Below are 23867 nucleotides of genomic sequence, written 5' to 3'. Positions count from 1 at the left end.
ATAAATACATTTTTTTAATTTTATTATTTTTCCCTAACTAAGGGGGTGATAACGGGGGGTTTGATTTACTATTTATGGCGGTTTTTATGTTTGGCAGCTGTCGCACGCTAAAAGACGCTTTTTATTGTAAAAATAGTTTTTGCATCACCACATATTGAGAGCTATAATTTTTCCATATTTTGACCCACCAAGTCATGTGAGGTCTTATTTTTTGCGGGACGAGTTGACGCTTTTATTGGTATCATGTTTGGGCATGTGACATTTTTTGATCGCTTTTTATTTCGTTTTTTGGGACGCAGAATGAACAAAAACCAGCATTTCATGAATTTCTTTTGGGTGGTGCGCTTATGCCGTTCCGGGTACGGTAAAATTTATAAGGCAGTTTTATTCTTCGGGTCAGTACGGTTACAGCGATACCTCATTTAGGTCGTTTTTTTATGTTTTGGCGCTTTTATGCAATGAAAACAATTTTATATAAAAAATAATTATTTTTGCATCACTTTATTCTGCGAGCTATAACTTTTTTATTTTTTCGCTGATGATGCTGTATGGTGGCTTGTTTTTTGCTGGACAAGATGACGTTTTCAGCGGTACCATGGATATTTATATGCGTCTTTTTGATCGCGCGTTATTGCACTTTTTGTTCGGCGGTAGGATAATAAATCATTATTTTTTGCTTCGTTTTTTATTTTTATTTTTTAAGGGGTTCACTTAAGGGGTTAACTATTGGGACAGTTTTATAGGGCGGGTCGTTACGGACGCGGCGATACCAAATATGTGTACTTTTATTGTTTTTGGGTTTTTTTATTTGCAAAAAATGAATTTTTTGGGGAATATTTTTTTTTTTTTTTTGAATTTATTTAGCGATTTTTTTTTTATTATTTTTACACTTTTTTTAATTTTTTTTTTACTTTATTACAATGTCCCAGGGGGGACATAACTGTCCTGTGACAGATCGCCTGCTTTGCAGGCACTGAGGAAGCCAGCTTCCTGCAGGCCCCCGGAGGTCCCCGTCGCCATATTGGATCCGGGGACCTGCAGGGAAAGAGCCCCCCGCAGCAGCGCTGCACATTGCGCTGCCGTGGGGGGCTCAGGGAAGCACGGAGGGAGCCCCCTCCCTGCCGATGCTTCCTTTTAACCCCCGGTACACCGCGATCGTGTCCGTGACCGCCCCTGACACATTGTGCCGTGTGTCAGCTATGATAATTAGCTGACACTCGGCCGCGATCAGCGGCGCTCACCACGTGGGCGCCGCTGATCGCGATGACGTAATATTCCGTCCATGGTAATTAGGTCCAGGGTCACATGGACGGAATATTACGTCAATTGTAGGTAAGGGGTTAAGGAAATGAGTCACATACTTTTTTAAAAAATAATTGAAACCAGATTGTGATTTTTTTTATAATCTGTATTTCTGATTGTAGATTATTGTATTGTTTTCTGTACATGTATGAAGCTGTCGGTGGATATCGATCTGCGCTCGGACCGCAGTACATGGACGGGCCGCCGGTCTCCTGACTAGAACTCAGCAGCCTCACAGCATGTATGAGGATGCAGGCCAGGAGATCGGCGCCCAGTCCATGCACCGCAGTGCGAGCGCAGAGCAATCTAATATAGAAAGCTCAAAGTGTGTGTGTGTATGTCCGGGATAGGCATCTGCACCGTCGCAGCTACAGCCACAAAATGTCACACGTCACACGTCTGGACCCGAGAGTGTCCTAGGCTATGTTGTGAGGCAAAATTTTAACCCCGTGCGTTCCAATTCACCAATTTTGCCCCTATCTACATAATGAGGAAAAAGTGTGTGCGCGTCAAGCCCCGCCCCTCATTGTGATGTTATAATGCCCCTATTTGCATACTGGGGAACCAGTGTGTGCGCATCAAGCCCCGCCCCTCATTATGATGTCACTATGGTTGACTTTGGGATGGAGGATGTGTGATGGGTATATGGGCATGGGACTATGGGATGGAGGATATGTATGATGGGTATATGGGCACGGGACTATGGGATGGCGGATAATTATAATTTGCTATAACTAACCACAGTTAGTTACTATGCCCGGGCAGCGCCGGGCTCTTCAGCTAGTTTCCCAAATAAAGATGTTTCCCAGTCATATATACCCACTTTTTATTTTTCCATCAATATGGCCGTGTGAGGGCTTGTTTTTTGCAGGACGAGTTGTACTTTTGAATGACATGATTGGCTTTATCAAATAGCGTACTCGAAAATGGGAAAAAAATTCAAAGTGCGTTGAAATTGAAAAAAGTGGAATTCTAGAATTTTTTTGGTCGTCTCAGCAGCCTCCAATCTCCACATGTCAGCAGCCTCCCATCTCCACACGTCAGCAGCCTCCCATCTCCACACGTCAGCAGCATCCCATCTCCACACGTCAGCAGCCTCCCATCTCCTCACCTCAGCAGCCTCCCATCTCCTCACCTCAGCAGCCTCCCATCTCCACACCTCAGCAGCCTCCCATCTCCTCTCCTCAGCAGCCTCCCATCTCCTCACCAGCCTCCCATCTCCTCACCAGCCTCCATCTCCTCACCTCAGTAGCCTCCCATCTCCACACCTCAGCAGCCTCCCATCTCCACACCTCAGCAGCCTCCCATCTCCTCACCTCAGCAGCCTCCCATCTCCTCTCCTCAGCAGCCTCCCATCTCCACACCTCAGCAGCCTCCCATCTCCACACCTCAGCAGCCTCCCATCTCCCCACCTCAGCAGCCTCCCATCTCCTCACCTCAGCAGCCTCCCATCTCCTCTCCTCAGCAGCCTCCCATCTCCTCACCAGCCTCCATCTCCTCACCTCAGTAGCCTCCCATCTCCTCTCCTCAGCAGCCTCCCATCTCCACACGTCAGCAGCCTCCCATCTCCACACCTCAGCAGCCTCCCATCTCCACACGTCAGCAGCCTCCCATCTCCAAACCTCAGCAGCCTCCCATCTCCTCTCCTCAGCAGCCTCCCATCTCCTCTCCTCAGCAGCCTCCCATCTCCTCACCTCAGCAGCCTCCCATCTCCTCAGCAGCCTCCCATCTCCTCACCTCAGTAGCCTCCCATCTCCTCTCCTCAGCAGCCTCCCAACTCCTCTCCTCAGCAGCCTCCCATCTCCTCAGCAGCCTCCCATCTCCTCACCAGCCTCCATCTCCTCACCTCAGTAGCCTCCCATCTCCTCTCCTCAGCAGCCTCCCATCTCCACACCTCAGCAGCCTCCCATCTCCTCAGCAGCCTCCCATCTCCTCACCAGCCTCCATCTCCTCACCTCAGTAGCCTCCCATCTCCTCTCCTCAGCAGCCTCCCATCTCCACACCTCAGCAGCCTCCCATCTCCTCTCCTCAGCAGCCTCCCATCTCCACACCTCAGCAGCCTCCCATCTCCACACCTCAGCAGCCTCCCATCTCCTCACCTCAGCAGCCTCCCATCTCCTCACCTCAGCAGCCTCCCATCTCCTCACCTCAGCAGCCTCCCATCTCCTCACCTCAGCAGCCTCCCATCTCCACACCTCAGCAGCCTCCATCTCCTCACCTCAGCAGCCTCCCATCTCCTCACCTCAGCAGCCTCCCATCTCCTCACCTCAGCAACCTCCCATCTCCTCAGCAGATTGCCATCTCCTCACCTCACTCCCCTCTGCAACTTCCTGCAAGTCCTGGCACACTGCCCGCCTCCTCTGCCTCTGCCGATTTCAGCATCTTCTGTCTCCCAGAAACATGACATGACATGTTGCTGCTCTGCTGGAGAATGAAGAAGAGCGCGCAGTCTGTCACATGACCTGCGTCAGGACCATGATGCACTTGGTCCTGCTGCTGCTTTAAAGGTACAGCACTGAATTCTGGCCGCCGCATTCACTAACAACACTGTAGGTGTATCTTTAAATCACCGCAGTGTTGTTAGGTATCTGGCTTGCAGTGGCCATGACCTATTGCACCTGTAGCCCAAACAGCAGTATCAAGAGAGGAGGGCCCGACCTGCCAGCGCTTCCGGGCCCCTCCTTTTGCTACTGTTCATGGGGCCCCATACAGTAGTAAGGGCAGTAATGCCCTGATGGCGGCCCTGCTGCCCAGTTTCGAACTGAGGACCTTTCGCGTGTAAAGCGAAAGTGATAACCGCTACACTACAGAAACCAACCGATTAAAAAAAAAAAAAAAAAATGCTGTGGTCATGGCAAGCAATAAAGAACAAGCACTGAAAGTCAAAAAGATCGTTTTCCAAGAGAAAAACAGTGTTTCTGCCCAGTTTCGAACTGAGGACCTGTCACGTGTGAGGCGAATGTGATAACCGCTACACTACAGAAACCGGATGCAAGCGCTTACTGTGGTGACAACAAGCAATCGAGATCAAGAACTGAAAGTCAATAGCTTGGATACCAAAGGGTAAGGCTAGTTTCACACTTGCTTTTTTTTGCAGCGCGTTTTTCCCGCAAAAAAATGCATTTAAAAAACGCATAAAAAAGCATACAGATGCTGCGTTTTTTTCAAGCATTTTTATGAGCATGCATGAAAAAAATGCAGCGTTTTTATGCGTTTGTATGCGTTTTTAGTGCGTTTTTACCGCGTTTGCGTTTTTTTCCAACATTAGGTGGCCTCTCACACTAACCCAAACCATGACTTTACTAACCCTAACCCTGACCCTAACCCTAACCCTGACCATGACCCTAACCCTAACCCTGACCCTAACCCTGACCCTAACCCTAACCCTAACCCTGACCCTAACCCTAACCCTAACTCTTAACCAAACCATACCCTGATCCTAACCCTAACCCTAACCCTGACCCTGACCCTAACCCTAACCCTTAACCAAACCATACCCTTATCCTAACCCTAACTCTGACCCTGACCCTAACCCTAACCCTGACCCTAACCCTAACCCTAACCCTGACCCTAACCTTAACCCTGACCCTAACCCTAACCCTGACCCTGACCCTAACCCTAACCCTTAACCAAACCATACCCTGATCCTAACCCTAACCCTGACCCTGACCCTAGCCCTGACCCTAACCCTAACCCTAACCCTTAACCAAACCATACCCTGATCCTAACCCTAACCCTGACCCTGACCCTAACCCTAACCCTTAACCAAACCATACCCTGATCCTAACCCTGACCCTGACCCTAACCCTAACCCTAACCCTAAACCCCCTTAACTAACCCTAACTCTAACCCAAACCCCTAAATTCCATTGTCTAAACTAATGGTAAAAAAAAAAAACGCATGTGCAAAAAAACGCATACATAAGCATGCCAATGCGCACATATGCTCACCATAGACTTATAATGGGTGTCTTGCTGTAAAAAAATGCATTGCGCGTGCATGCATTGTTTTGAGGCAAGTCGGACGCTCAAAAAATGCAACAGGTTGCATTTTGTGCACCCGAGCGCATACCGCAAAAAAACGCATGCGCGGTAAAAAGAGTACAAACGCATGTGTATGCGAACATAAGCGCATCCCATGCAAAGTATAGGAGAAAAAAAACGCATGCGCTATTTAGCGCTAAAATACCGCAAAAAAAAAACATAAATGTGAAACCAGCCTATCAGCGTGTATCTGCCCAGTTTCGAAATGGGGACCTTTCGCGTGTTAGGCAAACGTGATAACCACTACACTACAGAATCGAGCTGCGGAAGGTTACTGTGGTCATGATGAGCCATCGAGAACAAAGACTCAACGTCAAAAGCTTTAATATCAACGCCTAATGTCATGCTTCTATCCAGTTTCAAACTGGGGACCGTTCACGTGTGAGATGAACGTGACAACCACTACACTTCAGAAACTCCATGCAAAGCTAAAGATGTTTAAACATGCTGAAATGAACTTGAAAAAGAAAAAAACAGCCAGCCAAAGTCAAGAGGTCTTCCTCTATGTCTGAAGACAGGACAAAGTGCATTTTGCAACACAGGAACCTTTCATTTGTCAGGCTATTGGAGAAAAAGAACAAACAGGGAAACAAAACCATGCTCCACAAAACATTCTCATGCCTTTGTCCAAAAGCCAAAAAGAAAAAGCACCTAGATGCCTGCTTTCGCACCTTGATCCTATCAGGTGTTACTTGAATTAGGAACAATTAGACACTGTCAAAAACACACATGCTTGCCAAAAGCAAAAACGGGTAGAAATAATCACATTGGTAAAAGTAATGCTCATTAAACCAGCAATAGAATATGCTAACTAAGGCTAATTAAGGCTACTTTCACACATCAGGTTTTCGGCGTCAGGCGCGATCCGGCGTCGTGCCGGAACGCCGGATCCGGCAAATGTTTAGTAAAACCGGATTTGACGGATCCGGTTTTCTGCCGGATCCGTCTTTTTCTTGACAGACAAAACCGGATCCGTCTCATCCGGTTCTTCCGTTTTTCTATCCGTTTTTTGACGGATTACGCCGGATCCGGTTTTTAAAATTGACCCTTGTGGCCTTCCGAACGGGATTGGCTACTGGAAAACTATATATAGAGTGTTCCTACAGCCCGTCTTTGACAGGTTGTCGAGGAGAAAGTGCAGGTTGGAGAGAAGAGCAAGTTACTGGCGAAGATGGATGTTGTCATTGGAAATATTTTGAAGAATTTGGCGGATTTTGTAGCGGAGGCGAATCGTTTGAGGGTGATTGTTCTGGAGAAGGAGAGAGCGAGACAGCAGCGCATCAGGCATCGTAGACGACGTTTGTGGATCCACCCCATCACAGCCAAGAGAATGACGCGTGGGGTCTATTCTACCCTCTGCATGGACCTTCGACGAAACCCGGATAAATTTTTTATATATGTTAGGATGAAAATGGAGAATTTTGATTACTTGGTGGAGTGCATTGCACACCTCATAAGAAAAGCGAACACCTATTGCCGCTTCTCTGTTTCACCCGCAGAGGGTCTGATGGTGACTTTAAGGTAAGCCACATTTATTGGATATGCTCGCATCAGAGCACACTTTCACTGCAATCTTGTTGGTGGTAGTTTGTATCTCCAAGTGTTATAGGTCAGTTTTGGTATGTAATGCTGTGATTTAAAACTAATTTATTGTTTTTTAATTCCCCACAGATTTCTTGCAACTGGAGAATCCCTTTCGTCACTGCATTTCCAGTACAGACTCAGGATTTCCACCATATCTGGAATTGTGAAGTACACATGCCGTGCACTGTGGGACTCCTTAGCTGAAGAGTTTTTACCAGAGCCCACAACAGAGAGGTGGATTGAAATTGCTGACAAGTTTCAACAGATATGTCAGTTTCCCAACTGCTTGGGCGCTGTGGACGGGAAACATATCCGCATTGTAAAGCCAGCTGGATCGGGATCGGAATATTTCAATTACAAGAAATATTTTTCAATTGTCCTCATGGCCATCGCTGACGCGGAATACAAATTTATTGCGGTTGATATTGGGGCCTATGGCCGCTCCAATGACTCTCAAGTTTTCAAACTGTCTGCCATGGGGCGTAAACTGTATGGAAACACCTTCCAGTTCCCACCACCTACCGCTTCCGCAAACATCTGGTCCACCTATGCCATTTGTCTGTGTAGGGGATGAAGCCTTCCAGCTGTCAGAACACCTTTTGAAACCGTACTCTAGCAGAGGATTGACAATACCAAAACGCATTTTTAATTACCGCCTCACAAGAGCAAGAAGAATGGTTGAATGTACCTTTGGTATTCTGACAGCCAAATGGCGGGTCCTATTGACTGCGATCAACCTCAAGACAGAAACTGTGGACGAGGTGATCAAAGCGTGCGTGGTACTCCACAATTTTGTTATCTGCAAGGAACCCATTTCCATTGAGGACACCTCTGAAGAAACCACCTTGCAAGATTACCATGACATTACCACTAGAAGTTCTGTGACGGTTTCAGTGATGAGGGACAATTTTGCACTATACTTTATGTCACCTCAAGGCAGAGTACACTGGCAGGATGACAGAGTGTGAAAGATTTGTGCCCTAACCAAACTTGTGTACCTTCTGTACCAACAGTATATACCTTTGCCAACCAAAGTTGGCTATCTTGTCATGGTCTCTATTTTTAGCTTTAGGCCACAGGTGTGTACCTGGTTGTGTTTTATGCAAAGTATTTCACCTTTTAACAAAAGTTGTGTACATTGTTAGGAAATCACCAACAATAAACACAACTTTTTAGGTGAAATACTTTGCTTCAAACACAACCAGGAACACAACTGTGGCAAAAAGCTAAAATTTACCCACAGTTATATACCTAGTTTTGAATACCATTTCACCTTTTAAATACCCTGTGTTTAACCTTTTTCGCCGCAGAAAGAAATGACAGACAACCAGTGTAAAATAATTTAACTTTTATTGAAAAATGTTTTTTTTAGTAAACTTTTTTAAATTTTAATAAACTTGTTTAATAAAGCTTTGAAACAATAAAACTGGTCATTTTTATTTAAATACACACATTATAAATCTGTGCAGTGTGTGGTGGAAATACTGCTGGAGGGGCTGCGGGACACTTCGACACTGGGAGTGTGGAGAGAGGACTGGGATTGTGGTGGGGAAGGAACAGTTAGAGGTGAAGGTGTGGAAAAAACTACAGAATGGGTGGACATGTGGGAAGCAGAAGAGGTGGTGGGTGGTGGAGTGGAGGGTTGGGCAGGGACTGTAGGAGCAGATGATGTTGATGGCAAGTTGTATGGGGAAGGAGTTTGGTACGGGGCAGGTTGCTGGAAGTGGGGAGATGTCTGGTACGAGGCAGGTTGCTGGAAGTGGGGAGATGTCTGGTACGGGGCAGGTTGCTGGAAGTGGGGAGATGTCTGGTACTGGGGAGGTTGCTGGTACTGGGGAGTTTGCAGGTACTGGGGAGGTTGCTGGTACTGGGGAGGTTGCTGGTACTGGGGAGGTTGCTGGTGCTGGGGAGGTTGCTGGTACTGGGGAGGTTGCTGGTGCTGGGGAGGTTGCTGGTGCTGGGGAGGTGGATGGTATGTAATAGGAGGGGGAGGATGGAAAGTGGCTGGAGGGGGTGTAGATGTAATAGGAGGGGGAGGATGGAAAGTGGCTGGAGGGGGTGTAGATGTAATAGGAGGGGGAGGATGAAAAGTGGCTGGAGGGGGTGCAGGTGGAGGAACTACTGTGGTGGGAGGAGGAGGTTGGGAGGTAACTTGCTGGAGAGCAGCGTGGCATGAATGCATTACATGCATCTGCTGGGCAGGAGAGAGCGTTTCCATGCGCTCCACAACAGACCTGAAAAAGGTGTGGTTTGGCGAAGATCTTGCTTCTGAATGCATGGTTTGCAGAAGTGTCTTCACCTCCAGAATGCTGGAGTTGATCTGCTGAAAGCCTGCGGAGATTTGCTCTGACAAGACTTTTAGACAGTTCTGGAAAGATGCATTCAGATGCAAGAACTCTGGCGCATAAGTCTTTTCCTGACCCCTCTGCCGCTGCCGCCCAGTACCCGCAGGTGTACTAGAGGTGGCAGGGGCAGAAGGGTGGGGTAAAGGGAAAGCGATCTCCTCACCAGCAGCTTCATGTAATGTAGGCGGCCACGATGCTCCTGTGCTGGTGGATGGGACAGATGGGTCGAATGTGTGGGAAGGCTGGGAAGGTGCAGATGTACCGGGGCGGTCGAAGTGTCCCTCGGTGCTGGTCTCCTCAGGGATCGCCTCAGAAGGGTCCAATCGTGCAGGTTCCCGAGTGCTGCTCACCGTGCTGTGGAATAAAGAGAAAAAAAAACAATTAAAATAGTGATATGGTATGGCCCTGGCTGAAAAAAAAAGTTACATCTAAACTTTTTTTGTCACATGTGGTGTGTAATATTTACCTTCTGGTGAGCATTGTCTCCCGGAGGAACGACAGGGCTCGTGCGTACTTGTACTTGCTCCTGCGTCCTCCAGATCCACTCGGGGCCCGCATCTCTTTATTGAACTCCTTCTTGAAACGATCCCTCACAGACCGCCACCGCTTCACAATTCTCTCCCCTGAAACGAGAAAGGACAAAGTGGTTAGTATACAACATCAGTGTTTCCCAAACTCCAGTCCTCATGGTCCCCAGGGGTCATGTTTTCAGGATTTCCAAAGTAAATAGAAATCCTGAACACATGATCCGTGGGGACCACGAGGACTGGAGTTCGGGAAACACTGGTTTAAATCAAGCAACCGGTACTGTATATACTTACGCTCTTTAATCTGGGCCCGAGCTTCGAGGTCCTCCCAGCGGTCCACAAGGAGCGAACAGATTTCCTCCCAGAGTCGTTGGGTAACGATCAGGTCAGCGTGGCGGCGGTCAGCCATATTCCAGAGTGGCTCCCTTTCTCTGACGAGATCGATGAGGTGGTCCACATCAATCCCTCCATCCTCACCGTCAGAGTCGGGAGCACGCTGTGAAGGCTGTTAAAGAAAAAGACAAAAATAACATAATTAGCCTCCACAAAAGAAATGAAATAAAAAGTGCAAAAAAAACAAAGCAAAAATATTTATACTTACACGCTGGTGACCGCCGCGTTGCTGTCGCCGACGACCCTGGGAGGCACTGCGAGGACCTCTTGGCCGAGCACCAGATTGGGAAGACTAGAGAAGAAAACAAAAAATGTTATGTCTTTGGATGTAGGCATTTGTTTGCTGTGTGTGGTCTGCAGAACATTGTTTTCTATGTGTTGTGTGTAGTGTGATGTTGTGTTTCTGCGTTTGATGCAAAAAACTTACCAATTGTGAGTCCACTCCAAGTGTCTGTCCACCCCTTCCTTCTTCTTCTGGGAGCTCCTCTTCATCTTGTGATTCCTGTTTTGAAATAAAAGGCAATGAATACACATATATTACAGAGAAGATGGATTTTTGAAATAAAAACTTACCGTCAAACGCTGACGATGCGAGGGAGGGAGGGCTCCCAGAAGCTGTGCTGTCTTCCTCATGGCCAGACTCCATGGCTGTGGGTGGTGTTTCTGCTGCTGCATCTATTGGGCGGCTGTTGAATAAAGAGAAACAAAGGGCCCATGAATATCTTGATATTCCATAGCCCTAGTTTGGAGGAATGGGGGATTTGATAATTACCATCTCTCATCTGCTGCTGGACTCCCCTCACGTTGTTCAGCATGCTGCTCCATTTGGGGTGGTGCTGATGATGCTGCTGCTGCAGATGTCTGCTGCCTTCTCCTGCTCCTGGTTCTTGGCTTGGGTGGCATGTTGGGTGTGGCTGAGGGTCCCATTGTCTTGCTTTTATATATGTCCTGTGGGCAGAGCTACTGAGCATGCTCAGACCAAAGAAGCCAGATCCGGCTGTCGCCGGATCAGGCGCATTGCGGCGCTCATAGGCTTTCATTGTATGAAAAAGCCGGACACGCCGGATCCGGCGTCACATTGCCGGATCCGGCGAAAATCGGATAAAACGCATGGCCATCCGGCTCGATCCGGCTCTAATGCAAGTCAATGGGGGGGAATCCGGATCCGGCATTGCATTTCGCCGGATCCGGTTTTAGTCAAAAGCGCCGGATCGCGCCTGACGCCGAAAACCTGATGTGTGAAAGAGGCCTAAGCCAACAATATACGTTTGTGATCAAAATAAAGAAAAGCCACATGTTTCTGCCCGGGATCAAAACAGGGAACTTTCAGGAGGATGGCAAACAGGACAATCACTACACTACAGTAACCAGACAAGAGCGTTTACTGTGGTCATGGCAAGCATTAAAAATCAAGCACTCATTGTCAAAAGCACTAGTTAGCAAGAGGAACCCTGTGTTTCTGCCCAGTTTCGAACTGAGGACCTTTCGCATGTAAAGCAAACGTGATAACCGCTACACTACAGAAACCAACCGATTCAAACAAGCAAAAAATGCTGTGGTCATGGCAAGCAATAAAGAACAAGCACTGAAAGTCAAAAAGATCGTTTTCCAAGAGAAAAAGCTGTTTTTCTGCCCAGTTTCGAACTGGGGACCTTTCGCGTGTGAGTCAAACATGATTCACACACGAAATCGAGATCAAGAACTGAAAGTCAAAAGCTTGGATAGCAAAGGGTAACAGCGTGTTTCTGCCCAGTTTCGAACTGGGGACCCTTCGCGTGTTAGGCAAACGTGATAACCACTACACTACAGAAACCGGCTGAGGAAGGTTACTGTGGTCATGACGAGCCATCGAGAACAAAGACTCAGCGTCAAAAGCTTTAATATCAACGCCTAATGTCATGCTTCTATCTAGTTTCGAACTGGGGACCGTTCGCGTGTGAGGTGAACGTGACAACCACTACACTTCAGAAACTCCATGCAAAGATAAAAATGTTTAAACATGCTGAAATGAACTTGAAAAAGAAAAAAACAGCCAGCCAAAGTCAAGAGGTCTTCCTCTATGTCTGAAGACAGGACAAAGTGCATTTTGCAACACAGGAACCTTTCATTTGTCAGGCTATTGGAGAAAAAGAACAAACAGGGAAACAAAACCATGCTCCACAAAACATTCTCATGCCTTTGTCCAAAAGCCAAAAAGAAAAAGCACCTAGATGCCTGCTTTCGCACCTTGATCCTATCAGGTGTTACTTGAATTAGGAACACTTAGACACTGTCAAAAACACACATGCTTGCCAAAAGCAAAAACGGGTAGAAATAATCACATTGGTAAAAGTATTGCTCATTAAACCAGCAATAGAATATGCTAACTAAGGCTAATTAAGCCAACAATATACGTTTGTGATCAAAATAAAGAAAAGCCACATGTTTCTGCCCGGGATCAAAACAGGGAACTTTCAGGAGGATGGCAAACAGGACAATCACTACACTACAGTAACAAGACAAGAGCGTTTACTGTGGTCATGGCAAGCATTAAAGATCAAGCACTCATTGTCAAAAGCACTTGTTTGCAAGAGGAACGCTGTGTTTCTGCCCAGTTTCGAACTGAGGACCTTTCTCGTGTAAAGCGAACGTGATAACCGCTACACTACAGAAACCAGCCGATTCAAACAAGCAAAAAATGCTGTGGTCATGGCAAGCAATAAAGAACAAGCACTGAAAGTCAAAAAGATCGTTTTCCAAGAGAAAAAGCTGTGTTTCTGCCCAGTTTCGAACTGGGGACCTTTCGCGTGTGAGGAGAACGTGATAACCGCTACACTACAGAAACCGGATGCAAGCGCTTAATGTGGTGACAACAAGCAATCGAGATCAAGAACTGAAAGTCAAAAGCTTGGATACCAAAGGGTAACAGCGTGTCTCTGCCCAGTTTCAAACTGGGGACCTTTCGCGTGTTTGGCGAACATGATAACCACTACACTACAGAAACCGACTGCGGAAGGTTACTGTGGTCATGACGAGCCATCGAGAACAAAGACTCAACGTCAAAAGCTTTAATATCAACGCCTAATGTCATGCTTCTATCCAGTTTCGAACTGGGGACCTTTCGCATGTGAGGTGAATGTGACAACCACTACACTTCAGAAACTTCATGCAAAGATAAAGATGTTTAAACATGCTGAAATGAACTTGAAAAAGAAAAAAACAGCCAGCCAAAGTCAAGAGGTCTTCCTCTATGTCTGAAGACAGGACAAAGTGCATTTTGCAACACAGGAACCTTTCATTTGTCAGGCTATTGGAGAAAAAGAACAAACAGGGAAACAAAACCATGTTCCACAAAACATTCTCATGCCTTTGTCCAAAAGCCAAAAAGAAAAAGCACCTAGATGCCTCCTTTCGCACCTTGATCCTATCAGGTGTTACTTGAATTAGGAACACTTAGACACTGTCAAAAACACACATGCTTGCCAAAAGCAAAAACGGGTAGAAATAATCACATTGGTAAAAGTAATGCTCATTAAACCAGCAATAGAATATGCTAACTAAGGCTAATTAAGCCAACAATATACATTTGTGATCAAAATAAAGAAAAGCCACATGTTTCTGCCCGGGATCAAAACAGGGAACTTTCAGGAGTATGGCAAACAGGACAATCACTACACTACAGTAACCAGACAAGAGCGTTTACTGTGGTCATGGCAAGCATTAAAGATCAAGCACTCATTGTCAAAAGCGCTAGTTTGCAAGAGGAACGCTGTGTTTCTGCCCAGTTTTGAACTGAGGACCTTTCGCGTGTAAAGCGAACGTGAAAACCACTACACTACAGAAACCAACCGATTCAAGCAAACAAAAAATGCTGTGGTCATGGCAAGCAATAAAGAACAAGCACTGAAAGTCAAAAAGATCGTTTTCCAAGAGAAAAAGCTGTGTTTCTGCCCAGTTTCGAACTAGGGAGCTTTCACGTGTGAGGCGAACGTGATAACCGCTACACTACAGAAACCGGATGCACGAGCTTACTGTGGTGACAACAAGCAATCGAGATCAAGAACTGAAAGTCAAAAGCTTGGATACCAAAGGGTAACAGCGTGTTTCTGCCCAGTTTCGAACTGGGGACCTTTCGCGTGTTAGGCGAACGTGATAACCACTACACTACAGAAACCGTGTGCGGAAGGTTACTGTGGTCATGACGAGCCATCGAGAACAAAGACTCAACATCAAAATCTTTAACATCAACGCCTAATGTCATGCTTCTAATCCAGTTTCGAACTGGGGACCGTTTGCGTGTGAGGTGAACGTGACAACCACTACACTTCAGAAACTCCATGCAAAGCTAAAGATGTTTAAACATGCTGAAATGAACTTGAAAAAGAAAAAAACAGCCAGCCAAAGTCAAGAGGTCTTCCTCTATGTCTGAAGACAGGACAAAGTGCATTTTGCAACACAGGAACCTTTCATTTGTCAGGCTATTGGAGAAAAAGAACAAACAGGGAAACAAAACCATGCTCCACAAAACATTCTCATGCCTTTGTCCAAAAGCCAAAAAGATAAAGCACCTAGATGCCTGCTTTCGCACCTTGATCCTATCAGGTGTTACTTGAATTAGGAACACTTAGACACTGTCAAAAACACACATGCTTGCCAAAAGCAAAAACGGGTAGAAATAATCACATTGGTAAAAGTAATGCTCATTAAACCAGCAATAGAATATGCTAACTAAGGCTAATTAAGCCAACAATATACGTTTGTGATCAAAATAAAGAAAAGCCACATGTCTCTGCCCGGGATCAAAACAGGGAACTTTCAGGAGGATGGCAAACAGGACAATCACTACACTACAGTAACAAGACAAGAGCGTTTACTGTGGTCATGGCAAACATTAAAGATCAAGCACTCATTGTCAAAAGCGCTAGTTTGCAAGAGGAACGCTGTGTTTCTGCCCAGTTTCGAACTGAGGACCTTTTGCGTGTAAAGCGAACGTGATAACCGCTACACTACAGAAACCAACCGATTCAAACAAACAAAAAATGCTGTGGTCATGGCAAGCAATAAAGAACAAGCACTGAAAGTCAAAAAGATCGTTTTCCAAGAGAATAAGCTGTGTTTCTGCCCAGTTTCGAACTGGGGACCTTTCGTGTGTGAGGCGAACGTGATAACCGCTACACTACAGAAACCGGATACAAGTGCTTACTGTGGTGACAACAAGCAATCGAGATCAAGAACTGAAAGTCAAAAGCTTGGACACCAAAGGGTAACAGCGTGTTTCTGCCTAGTTTCGAACTGGGGATCTTTCGCGTGTTAGGCGAACGTGATAACTACTACACTACAGAAAACGGATGTGGAAGGTTACTGTGGTCATGACGAGCCATCGAGAACAAAGACTCAACGTCAAAAGCTTTAATATCAACGCCTAATGTCATGCTTCTATCAAGTTTCGAACTGGGGACCGTTCGCGTGTGAGGTGAACGTGACAACCACTACACTTCAGAAACTCCATGCAAAGCTAAAGATGTTTAAACATGCTGAAATGAACTTGAAAAAGAAAAAAACAGCCAGCCAAAGTCAAGAGGTCTTCCTCTATGTCTGAAGACAGGACAAAGTGCAGTTTGCAACACAGGAACCTTTCATCAAGAACTGAAAGTCAAAAGCTTTGATACCATTAAAAATCAAGCACTCATCGTCAAAAGCGCTAGTTTGCAAGAGAAACGCTGTGTTTCTGCCCAGCAGGGCTGCCGTTAGGAATTTCAGGGCCCCATACTGTAAAAATGTTTGGACCCCCTTGAGACTCCGTCCAGGCTCCACCCCAGCCCTGCCTCCACCCCTCAAGAGTCCCACTACCCACTCTTGGAAAAACTCCACTTCTGCACCACGTCCTCACCAATCACACATTAACATTTCCCAGATCATACATATAGCCAGCAGCTTTTGTTCTGGCCAAAAGAATTTTAAGCCGCCACCACAACAAGGTAGACTCTTTTGGATGAGCTCTACTGTACTGTAACTTATTAATCATTTGTTAAAATACCCAATACTCTGTTTAGGTATATTTTTCTTTTTCTTTAACCCCTTCACTACCAAGGGTGGTTTGCACGTTAACTACCGGGCCCATTTTTACAATTCTGACCACTGTCCCTTTATGAGGTAATAACTCTGAAACGCTTCCATGGATCCCGGTGATTCTGACATGGAAACCCCCCACAAGTGACCCCATTTTTGAAACTAGACCCCCCAAAGAACTTATCTAGATGTGTGGTGAGAACTTTGAACCCACAAGGCCTTCACAGAAGTTTATAACGCCCAGGCGTGAAAATAACAAAACATTTTTTTTCCACAAAAATGATATTTTTGCCCCAAAATTTTTATTTTCCTAAGGGCAACAGGAGAAATAGGACCCCAAAAGTAGTTTTGCAAATTGTCCTGAGTAGGCTGATACCCCATATGAGGGGGTAAAACACTGTTTGGGTGCATGGCAGAGCTTGGAAGGGAAGGAGCACCATTTGACTTTTTCAACGCAGAATTGGCTGGAATTGAGATCAGACGCCATGTTGCGTTTGGAGAGCACCTCATGTACGCAAATAGTGGAAACCCCCAATTCTAACCCTAGCCCTAACCCTAGCCCTAACCCTAGCCCTAACCCTAGCCCTAACCCTAACCCTAACCCTAGCCCTAACCCTAGCCCTAGCCCTAGCCCTAGCCCTAACCCTAGCCCTAATGGGAAAATGGAAATAAATACATTTTTTTAATTTTATTATTTTTCCCTAACTAAGGGGGTGATAACGGGGGGTTTGATTTACTATTTATGGCGGTTTTTATGTTTGGCAGCTGTCGCACGCTAAAAGACGCTTTTTATTGTAAAAATAGTTTTTGCATCACCACATATTGAGAGCTATAATTTTTCCATATTTTGACCCACCAAGTCATGTGAGGTCTTATTTTTTGCGGGACAAGTTGACGCTTTTATTGGTATCATGTTTGGGCATGTGACATTTTTTGATCGCTTTTTATTTCATTTTTTGGGACGCAGAATGAACAAAAACCAGAGTTTCATGAATTTCTTTTGGGTGGTGCGCTTATGCCGTTCCGGGTGCGGTAAAATTTATAAGGCAGTTTTATTCTTCGGGTCAGTACGGTTACAGCGATACCTCATTTAGGTCGTTTTTTATGTTTTGGCGCTTTTATGCAATGAAAACAATTTTATATAAAAAATAATTATTTTTGCATCACTTTATTCTGCGAGCTATAACTTTTTTATTTTTTCGCTGATGATGCTGTATGGTGGCTTGTTTTTTGCTGGACAAGATGACGTTTTCAGCGGTACCATGGATATTTATATGCGTCTTTTTGATCGCGCGTTATTGCACTTTTTGTTCGGCGGTAGGATAATAAATCATTATTTTTTGCTTCGTTTTTTATTTTTATTTTTTAAGGGGTTCACTTAAGGGGTTAACTATTGGGACAGTTTTATAGGGCGGGTCGTTACGGACGCGGCGATACCAAATATGTGTACTTTTATTGTTTTTGGGTTTTTTTATTTGCAAAAAATGAATTTTTTGGGGAATATTTTTTTTTTTTTTTTAATTTATTTAGCGATTTTTTTTTTATTATTTTTACACTTTTTTTAATTTTTTTTTTACTTTATTACAATGTCCCAGGGGGGACATAACTGTCCTGTGACAGATCGCTGATCTGTCAGATCACTGTGACAGATCAGCGATCTGTCACAGGCACTGCACAGGCTTCCTCATGCCTGCGCTTTGCAGGCACTGAGGAAGCCAGCTTCCTGCAGGCCCCCGGAGGTCCCCGTCGCCATTTTGGATGCGGGGACCTGCAGGGAAAGAGCCCCCCGCAGCAGCGCTGCACATTGCGCTGCCGTGGGGGGCTCAGGGAAGCACGGAGGGAGCCCCCTCCCTGCCGATGCTTCCTTTTAACCCCCGGTACACCGCGATCGTGTCCGTGACCGCCCCTGACACATTGTGCCGGGTGTCAGCTATGATAATTAGCTGACACTCGGCCGCGATCAGCGGCGCTCACCACGTGGGCGCCGCTGATCGCGATGACGTAATATTCCGTCCATGGTAATTAGGTCCAGGGTCACATGGACGGAATATTACGTCAATTGTAGGTAAGGGGTTAAGGAACTGAGTCACATACTTTTTTAAAAAATAATTGAAACCAGATTGTGATTTTTTTTATAATCTGTATTTCTGATTGTAGATTATTGTATTGTTTTCTGTACATGTATGAAGCTGTCGGTGGATATCGATCTGCGCTCGGACCGCAGTACATGGACGGGCCGCCGGTCTCCTGACTAGAACTCAGCAGCCTCACAGCATGTATGAGGATGCAGGCCAGGAGATCGGCGCCCAGTCCATGCACCGCAGTGCGAGCGCAGAACAATCTAATATAGAAAGCTCAAAGTGTGTGTGTGTATGTCCGGGATAGGCATCTGCACCGTCGCAGCTACAGCCACAAAATGTCACACGTCACACGTCTGGACCCGAGAGTGTCCTAGGCTATGTTGTGAGGCAAAATTTTAACCCCGTGCGTTCCAATTCACCAATTTTGCCCCTATCTACATAATGAGGAAAAAGTGTGTGCGCGTCAAGCCCCGCCCCTCATTGTGATGTTATAATGCCCCTATTTGCATACTGGGGAACCAGTGTGTGCGCATCAAGCCCCGCCCCTCATTATGATGTCACTATGGTTGACTATGGGATGGAGGATGTGTGATGGGTATATGGGCACCGGACTATGGGATGGAGGATATGTATGATGGGTATATGGGCATGGGACTATGGGATGGAGGATATGTATGATGGGTATATGGGCATGGGACTATGGGATGGAGGATATGTATGATGGGTATATGGGCACGGGACTATGGGATGGCGGATAATTATAATTTGCTATAACTAACCACAGTTAGTTACTATGCCCGGGCAGCGCCGGGCTCTTCAGCTAGTTTCCCAAATAAAGATGTTTCCCAGTCATATATACCCACTTTTTATTTTTCCATCAATATGGCCGTGTGAGGGCTTGTTTTTTGCAGGACGAGTTGTATTTTTGAATGACATGATTGGCTTTATCAAATAGCGTACTCGAAAATGGGAAAAAAATTCAAAGTGCGTTGAAATTGAAAAAAGTGGAATTCTAGAATTTTTTTGGTCGTCTCAGCAGCCTCCAATCTCCACATGTCAGCAGCCTCCCATCTCCACACGTCAGCAGCCTCCCATCTCCACACGTCAGCAGCCTCCCATCTCCACACATCAGCAGCCTCCCATCTCCTCACCTCAGCAGCCTCCCATCTCTTCAGCAGCCTCCCATCTCCTCACCTCAGCAGCCTCCCATCTCTTCAGCAGCCTCCCATCTCCTCACCTCAGCAGCCTCCCATCTCCACACCTCAGCAGCCTCCCATCTCCTCTCCTCAGCAGCCTCCCATCTCCACACCTCAGCAGCCTCCCATTTCCACACCTCAGCAGCCTCCCATCTCCTCTCCTCAGCAGCCTCCCATCTCCTCTCCTCAGCAGCCTCCCATCTCCTCTCCTCAGCAGCCTCCCATCTCCACACCTCAGCAGCCTCCCATCTCCACACCTCAGCAGCCTCCCATCTCCTCACCTCAGCAGCCTCCCATCTCCTCAGCAGCCTCCCATCTCCTCACCAGCCTCCCATCTCCTCACCAGCCTCCATCTCCTCACCTCAGTAGCCTCCCATCTCCTCTCCTCAGCAGCCTCCCATCTCCACACCTCAGCAGCCTCCCATCTCCACACCTCAGCAGCCTCCCATCTCCACACCTCAGCAGCCTCCCATCTCCTCACCTCAGCAGCCTCCCATCTCCTCACCTCAGCAGCCTCCCATCTCCTCACCTCAGCAGCCTCCCATCTCCTCACCTCAGCAGCCTCCCATCTCCACACCTCAGCAGCCTCCCATCTCCACACCTCAGCAGCCTCCATCTCCTCACCTCAGCAGCCTCCCATCTCCTCACCTCAGCAGACTCCCATCTCCTCACCTCAGCAACCTCCCATCTCCTCAGCAGATTGCCATCTCCTCACCTCACTCCCCTCTGCAACTTCCTGCAAGTCCTGGCACACTGCCCGCCTCCTCTGCCTCTGCCGATTTCAGCATCTTCTGTCTCCCAGAAACATGACATGTTGCTGCTCTGCTGGAGAATGAAGAAGAGCACGCAGTGTGTCACATGACCTGTGTCAGGACCATGATGCACTTGGTCCTGCTGCTGCTTTAAAGGTACAGCACTGAATTCTGGCCGCCGCATTCACTAACAACACTGTAGGTGTATCTTTAAATCACCGCGGTGTTGTTAGGTATCTGGCTTGCAGCGGCCATGACCTATTGCACCTGTAGCCCAAACAGCAGTATCAAGAGAGGAGGGCCCGGCCTGCCAGCGCTTCCGGGCCCCTCCTTTTGCTACTGTTCATGGGGCCCCATACAGTAGTAAGGGCAGTAATGCCCTGATGGCGGCCCTGCTGCCCAGTTTCGAACTGAGGACCTTTCGCGTGTAACCCTAACCCTGACCCTAACCCTAACCCTAACTCTTAACCAAACCATACCCTGATCCTAACCCTAACCCTAACCCTGACCCTGACCCTAACCCTAACCCTTAACCAAACCATACCCTGATCCTAACCCTAACCCTGACCCTGACCCTAACCCTAACCCTAACCCTGACCCTAACCCTAACCCTAACCCTAACCCTGACCCTAACCTTAACCCTGACCCTAACCCTGACCCTGACCCTAACCCTAACCCTTAACCAAACCATACCCTGATCCTAACCCTAACCCTGACCCTAGCCCTGACCCTAACCCTAACCCTTAACCAAACCATACCCTGATCCTAACCCTAACCCTGACCCTGACCCTAACCCTAACCCTTAACCAAACCATACCCTGATCCTAACCCTGACCCTGACCCTAACCCTAACCCTAACCCTAAACCCCCTTAACTAACCCTAACTCTAACCCAAACCCCTAAATTCCATTGTCTAAACTAATGGTAAAAAAAAAAACGCATGTGCAAAAAAACGCATACATAAGCATGCCAATGCGCACATATGCTCACCATAGACTTATAATGGGTGTCTTGCTGTAAAAAAATGCATTGCGCGTGCATGCATTGTTTTGAGGCAAGTCGGACGCTCAAAAAATGCAACAGGTTGCATTTTGCGCACCCGAGCGCATACCGCAAAAAACCGCATGCGCGGTAAAAAGCGTACACATAAGCGCATCCCATGCAAAGTATAGGAGAAAAAAAATGCATGCGCTATTTAGCGCGAAAAAAAATGTAAATGTGAAACCAGCCTATCAGCGTGTTTCTGCCCAGTTTCGAACTGGGGACCTTTCGCGTGTTAGGCAAACGTGATAACCACTACACTACAGAATCCAGAAGCAAGCGCTTACTGTGGTGACAACAAGCAATCGAGATCAAGAACTGAAAGTCAAAAGCTTGGATACCATAGGGTAACATCGTGTTTCTGCCCAGTTTCAAACTAGGGACCTTTCTCGTGTTAGGCAAACGTGATAATCACTACACTACAGAAACCGGCTGCGGCAGGTTACTGTGGTCATGACGAGCCATTGAGAACAAAGACTCAACGTCAAAAGCTTTAATATCAATGCATAATGTCATGCTTCTACCCAGTTTCGAACTGGGGACAGTTCGCGTGTGAGGTGAACGTGACAACCACTACACTTCAGAAACTCCATGCAAAGCTAAAGATGTTTAAACATGCTGAAATGAACTTGAAAAAGAAAAAAACATCCAGCCAAAGTCAAGAGGTCTTCCTCTATGTCTGAAGACAGGACAAAGTGCAGTTTGCAACACAGGAACCTTTCATTTGTCAGGCTATTGGAGAAAAAGAACAAACAGGGAAACAAAACCATGCTCCACAAAACATTCTCATGCCTTTGTCCAAAAGCCAAAAAGAAAAAGCACCTAGATGCCTGCTTTCGCACCTTGATCCTATCAGGTGTTACTTGAATTAGGAACACTTAGACACTGTCAAAAACACACATGCTTGCCAAAAGCAAAAACGGGTAGAAATAATCACATTGGTAAAAGTAATGCTCATTAAACCAGCAATAGAATATGCTAACTAATGCTAATTAAGCCAACAATATACATTTGTGATCAAAATAAAGAAAAGCCACATGTTTCTGCCCGGGATCAAAACAGGGAACTTTCAGGAGGATGGCAAACAGGACAATCACTACACTACAGTAACCAGACAAGAGCGTTTACTGTGGTCATGGCAAGCATTAAAGATCAAGCACTCATTGTCAAAAGCGCTAGTTTGCAAGAGAAACGCTGTGTTTCTGCCCAGTTTCGAACTGAGGACTAGAGTTGAGCGACTTTTGGTTTTTTAGGGTCGCGTTTCGTTTCGTGAAACCCGACTTTTCCAAAAGTCGGGTCGAGCAAGATCGTCCGATTATAGGGAAAAGTCGGGGTCGTCCCCAAACACGAAACCCAATGTAAGTCAATGGGGAATAAAAGTCGGCAGTGAGAGGAGGACAGGAAACACACCAACAGTGCCCATTTGAATGCCAAAAGCATCAATTCTTCTTACTTAAGCTTGTCAACCTTAATTAACTTCATAATATAAGTTACGCACTGAAAAATGGGTGTTATTTGGCTAAAGTTGTGGGGGGGAGGGCTGGTTGCAGGTTTTCATGTGCCCTGGGCGAAAGAGCGCCCCTTTAACACATACCACAACTCATCATGCGCCGATACGGCAGATAAATAGCGGTATAGTACAATGAAAAATACCTCACTTTTTACATCTCATGACGAGGCCCATCTATTTCTCCATACAGAATCATTGGTCCCATATAATGTTTGAAACAGTATATGATGAGCTCCACATAATGCTACAGTATATGTTGGTCCTCATGGATGAAGCTCCACTGTCTTATGGGCCCAAATAATGCTCCAAACATAATGGGCCCCATTTCTAATGCTCTAGTGTATAATGGGCCCTGTAAATGCTGCTCCAGTGTCTGATGTCCACCTTTGGAATGTTCCAGTGTATGGTGGGCCCCATCTATCATTCTCCAGAGTATAGTGCTCCCCAAAAATTGCTGTCCCAACATTGAAAACAATCAAATAAGTCTCCTCGCTAGGGAATCCCTGTACTTGTCTGGACAGGTGCTGTAGCTTGCTTAAAAGCTCGCCAGCCGTTCTCACGCCCAGTATGGATTGCACGTGATTGCACAAAGGTTAGAAAGGGTACCGTATCCCTGGATAACATGTATGGATAGCGTACACATTCAAAATATATGTCTATACAGCATGAGGCAGGCTCAGACGGTGTTAGGCCCAGTATGGATTGCACGTCATTGCACAAAGGTTAGAAAGGGTACCGTATCCTTGGATAACATGTATGGATAGCGTACACATTCAAAATATATGTCTATACAGCATGAGGCAGGCTCAGACGGTGTTAGGCCCAGTATGGATTGCACGTCATTGCACAAAGGTTAGAAAGGGTACCGTATCCCTGGATAACATGTATGGATAGCGTACACATTCAAAATATATGTCTATACAGCATGAGGCAGGCTCAGACGGTGTTAGGCCCAGTATGGATTGCACGTGATTGCACAAAGGTTAGAAAGGGTACCGTATCCCCGGATAACATGTATGGATAGCGTACACATTCAAAATATATG

General features: G+C 46.4%; 7 non-coding genes across 7 annotated transcripts; all 7 read right to left on the bottom strand.

The window, feature by feature from the left end:
• Positions 1 to 11648: 11648 nt before the first annotated feature.
• TRNAV-UAC (transfer RNA valine (anticodon UAC)) lies at positions 11649 to 11721 on the bottom strand. The gene has a single exon. It is a non-coding gene; the product is annotated as a tRNA-Val (tRNA).
• A 213-nt stretch (positions 11722 to 11934) lies between these two features.
• TRNAV-AAC (transfer RNA valine (anticodon AAC)) lies at positions 11935 to 12007 on the bottom strand. The gene has a single exon. It is a non-coding gene; the product is annotated as a tRNA-Val (tRNA).
• A 768-nt stretch (positions 12008 to 12775) lies between these two features.
• On the bottom strand, positions 12776 to 12848 carry TRNAV-UAC (transfer RNA valine (anticodon UAC)). Its single transcript has one exon. It is a non-coding gene; the product is annotated as a tRNA-Val (tRNA).
• Positions 12849 to 13945: 1097 nt separating this feature from the next.
• On the bottom strand, positions 13946 to 14018 carry TRNAV-UAC (transfer RNA valine (anticodon UAC)). The gene has a single exon. It is a non-coding gene; the product is annotated as a tRNA-Val (tRNA).
• A 256-nt stretch (positions 14019 to 14274) lies between these two features.
• Positions 14275 to 14347, bottom strand: TRNAV-AAC (transfer RNA valine (anticodon AAC)). The gene has a single exon. It is a non-coding gene; the product is annotated as a tRNA-Val (tRNA).
• Positions 14348 to 15116: 769 nt separating this feature from the next.
• TRNAV-UAC (transfer RNA valine (anticodon UAC)) lies at positions 15117 to 15189 on the bottom strand. The gene has a single exon. It is a non-coding gene; the product is annotated as a tRNA-Val (tRNA).
• A 97-nt stretch (positions 15190 to 15286) lies between these two features.
• On the bottom strand, positions 15287 to 15359 carry TRNAV-CAC (transfer RNA valine (anticodon CAC)). Its single transcript has one exon. It is a non-coding gene; the product is annotated as a tRNA-Val (tRNA).
• Positions 15360 to 23867: the final 8508 nt, after the last annotated feature.

Source organism: Dendrobates tinctorius, unplaced genomic scaffold (assembly GCF_039654945.1).
Source record: "Dendrobates tinctorius isolate UK_male_01 unplaced genomic scaffold, ASM3965494v1 ptg000332l, whole genome shotgun sequence".
NCBI lineage: Eukaryota > Metazoa > Chordata > Amphibia > Anura > Dendrobatidae > Dendrobates > Dendrobates tinctorius.
This window is presented reverse-complemented; position numbering and strand designations above follow the sequence as displayed.